The sequence below is a fragment of the Bos indicus genome, chromosome 15 (genome assembly GCF_029378745.1).
Source record: "Bos indicus isolate NIAB-ARS_2022 breed Sahiwal x Tharparkar chromosome 15, NIAB-ARS_B.indTharparkar_mat_pri_1.0, whole genome shotgun sequence".
Classification (NCBI taxonomy): domain Eukaryota; kingdom Metazoa; phylum Chordata; class Mammalia; order Artiodactyla; family Bovidae; genus Bos; species Bos indicus.
The window spans coordinates 79,459,983-79,464,085 of NC_091774.1; the positions used below are offsets into that span (position 1 = coordinate 79,459,983).

The following is a 4,103-nucleotide window of genomic DNA, read 5'->3' on the forward strand; positions in this document are numbered from 1 at the left end:
GCAGGTGGAGCTAGTGGTGAAGAATCTGCCTGTCAATGCAGGAGATGTAAGAGATGCAAGTTCAATCTCCGAGAGCTCTGGAAGTTCAAGATATAAACCTGGAAGGAGTCATAATTTTTCAGTGGAGCTTTGACACCAAAAAGTTGGTTCTTTTTGTAATATTCAACATTACTGAATCCAAATATGCTTCAACTATGTATATAAATCTCCCATGAACTAGAGAAAAGTGCAGAATACTTTTCTCACTTTGAAGGCAAAGAAATTCAAGTTGTCAGAGAATTATAGGATTGTCTTAGCTGGAAGAAGAAGAGAAAAATATATTTACTTATAAGAGAGGTCAATGGCTTAACAGTTGAGAACATGAGGTCTTGGTACAGAAAATTCTAGGTTCAAATACTATCTCTGCTGTTGATCAGTTCTAGGTCCTTGGAAACATTTCTTAAACTACATGAAGATTATGATAATATCTTTAAAAACTGTGGAAAGTATTAAGTGGGTTAAGTATAGGATTTAGGACACTGTCCAAACAAAGTGAAATGTGTGTGTTTGTGTGTGTGTATTTCTATGTGTGCTAATAGTGACAGGAGCAGTACAGTGTATTGATATCTGTTGAATTATCAGCATGCTAGACACATAGATTCTCAATAATACATTCAGAATACTCAAAACTTTTGGCCACTCATCATGTACCAGACATTTGGCTGACATTTTCCTGTGTATCTGCTAACTCAATCAACCAACCTGTCAGTGTCCTCATTTTGTTCATTCATTTAATGAGACTCAGATACTCACCCTGCATTAAGCAAATAGCAAGTTAAAGCCTTAATTCTAAAATCAGTTATTTTCCCCAATTCTAGTGGTCTTCCCAAGTGACAGACTGAAGATGTGGTATTTTACCAACATTGTAAGGGATTAATACACCTCCTAGCAGTTGTTGAGTTAACTGATACCTTTATTTCTTTAGTCCAAAAGAAAAATCAGTAATTTTTTCTCATTATCTTATCAATCTTTCCCCTAGTGGACATGGATGTTGGAAATTGCACCATCCTGACTGAATTCATCTTACTGGGTCTCTCAACAGAACCCCAGTGGCAACTAATACTATTTGGAGTATTTCTGACTATTTGGTAACCTTGTCAGGGAACATGAACCTGGTTATCTTAATTCGTATTGATTCCCACCTGCATACACCTATGTATTTTTTTCATTGGCCATCTGTCTTTCCTGGATTTCTGGTACACCTTTGTGTACACTCCCAGAATCCTGGCTACTTGTATCTCAGAAGACAAGTGCTTTTCCTTGGCTGAATATGGAGCCCAGCTATTCTTTTCTTGTGTTGTGGCCTACACTGAGTGCTTTCTCCTAGCAGCCATGGCATATGACCGCCACATGGTGATCTGTAACCTGCTACTTTATTCAAGTTCTATGTCTCATTTCCTCTGTACCAGACTTGTTGCTGGCTCCTATATAGGAGTGTTCTTGAATGCCATAGCCCATACTGCCAACACTTTTCGCCTAAGTTTCTGTGGCAAAAATATCATCGACTACTTTTGTGATGCACCGCCACTGGTGAAGATGTCATGTACAGACACCAAGGTCTATGAGCAGGTCCTCCTGGGTCTCGTGGGTTTCACGGTCCTCTCGAGCATTCTTGTCATCATCATTTCCTATTTCCACATCCTTGTGGCTATTCTGAGGATCCATATGGCTTCAGGAAGGTGCAAGGCCTTCTCCACCTGTGCCTCACACCTGGTCTCGGTCACGTTCTTCTATGGATCGTTGCTTTTCATGTACTCAAGGCTGAGATCCACCTACTCCCTGAAGAGAGACAAAATGGCTGCCCTGTTCTACACTGTGGTCAACCCACTGCTCAACCCTCTCATCTATAGCCTGAGAAACAAAGATATCAAAGAGGCCTTCTGGAAAGCGGCAAAGACCATAACACCTCAGAGATGACGGTGATCTTTTTTGCAGAATGTTCTCATTGCGTTTTCTATGTTATTGGCTTATTAACATGTTTGTAAACATTACCATATTTCAAGTAAATGCAGCATGTTATACTTAAAAGAAGAAACACTGATTGAACCATGTTGTTTTTTATTATTCCTTTTTTTGTGATTAAACTATTTTAAATATACGATATTAGTTTGTTTGATGTTTTAAAATACTGTAGTATGCTTGATTCTGTAGTTGTGGTTTAGTTGCTTAGTCATGCTGGACTGTTGCAACTCTGTGAACTGTAGCCTGCTAGGCTCCTCTGTCTTTGGGTTTCTCCAGACAAGAATGTTAGAGTGGTTTGCCATTTCTTTCTGCAGGGGATCTTCCTGACCCAGGCATCAGACCCACATCTCCTAAACTGCAAGTGGATTCTTTACCACTGAACCATGATGGGAAACTTACTATGCTTCTTAACAATACTATGTTTTCCATAACATTTATCTGCCTAATTATCTTTGGAAAGTCTTAGAGACAAAAAGGAATTTGATGGATTTTTGTATAAAGTTTGATTTTGAATCTTAGTGTACAAACCTCATTCTGTGGAGAAAATATTTGGAGTGGCTAAATTTTTGGAAATTGACTCAAGATTTTATACACATTTATTTTTAGGAAGTAATTCCACCATATTTATTCAAGAGCTCTAAATGAGTACATAGAAAATATCATTGTAAATTTTTGTCTTTGTAAACTTGATGTATGCTACATTAATTTAATACAGGGTCAAATATTTGGCAAAGTATTAAATTGATGTAGACGAAATGCTAGGTCCGTGAATCAAGACAAATTGGAAGTGGTCAAACAGGAGATGACAAAAGTGAATATTGACATTTTAGGAATCAGCGAACTAAAATGGACTGGAATGGATGAACTTAACTCAGATGACCATTATCTACTACTGTGGGCAAGAATCCCTTAGAAGAAATGGAGTAGTCATCATAGTCAACAAAAGAGCCTGAAATGCAGTACTTGGATTCAATTTCAAAAATTATAGAATGATCTCTGTTTGTTTCCAAGGCAAAACATTCAATATCACAGTAATCCAAGTCTATGCCCCGACCAGTAATGCTCAAGAAGCTGAAGTTGAACGGTTCTATGAAGACCTAGAAGATGTTCTATAACTAACACCCCAAAAAGATGTCCTTTTCATTTTAGGGGAATAGAATGCAAAAGTAGGAAGTCAAGAAATACCTAGAGTAACAAGCAAATTTGGTCTTGGAGTACAGAATGAAGCAGGGCAAAAGCTAATAGAGTTTTGCCAAGAGAACGCACTGGTCATAGCAAACACGCTCTTTCAACAACACAAGAGAAGACTCTACACATGGACACCACCATATGATCAATACTAAAATCAGATTGATTATATTCTTTGCAGCCAAAGAGGGAGAAGCTCTATACAGTCAAAAAAACAAGACCAGCAGCTTACTGTGGCTCAGATCATGAACTCCTTATTGCCAAATTCAGACTTAAATTGAAGAAAGTAGGAAAAACAGACCATTCAGCTCTGACCTAAATCAAACCTCTTATGATTATACAGTGAAAGTGCAAAATAGATTCAAGGGATTAGATCTGATGGACATAGTGCCTGAAGAACTATGGATGGAGATTTGTGACATTGTACAGGAGGCAGGGATCAAGACCATCCCCACGGTAAAGAAATGCAAAAAAGCAAAATGGTTGTCTGAAGAGGCCTCACAAATAGCTGAGAAAAGAAGAGAAGCTAAACGCAAAGGAGAAAAGGAAAGATATGCCCATTTAAATGCAGAGTTCCAAAGAATAGCAAGGAGAGATAAGAAAGCCTTCCTCAGTGATACATGCAGAGAAATAGAGGAAAATAATAGAGTAAGAAAGACTGGAATGCCTGTCTCAGAATCATTTAAATCAGTTTCTGCACCCCCCCCCCCCCAGGATTGTAGATTCCTGCAAACCCTTAGGATTTAATGGCAATTAAATAAAACTGTGTTTTGAAAAATTGGGAATTAGTAAGATGGGGAAAGGGACGACAGAGGATGAAATGGTTGGATGGCATCACCAACTCGATGAATTTTACATAGAGTTTGAGCTAGCTCCAGGAGTTGGTAATGGATACACAAGCCTGGTGTGCTGCA

The 4,103-nt window shown here is 38.4% G+C and overlaps 1 pseudogene; it reads left to right on the forward strand.

The window, feature by feature from the left end:
• The first annotated feature begins 1,023 nt into the window (after positions 1–1,023).
• On the forward strand, positions 1,024–2,020 carry LOC109569091 (olfactory receptor 9G4-like; annotated as a pseudogene).
• The last annotated feature ends 2,083 nt before the right edge of the window (positions 2,021–4,103 follow it).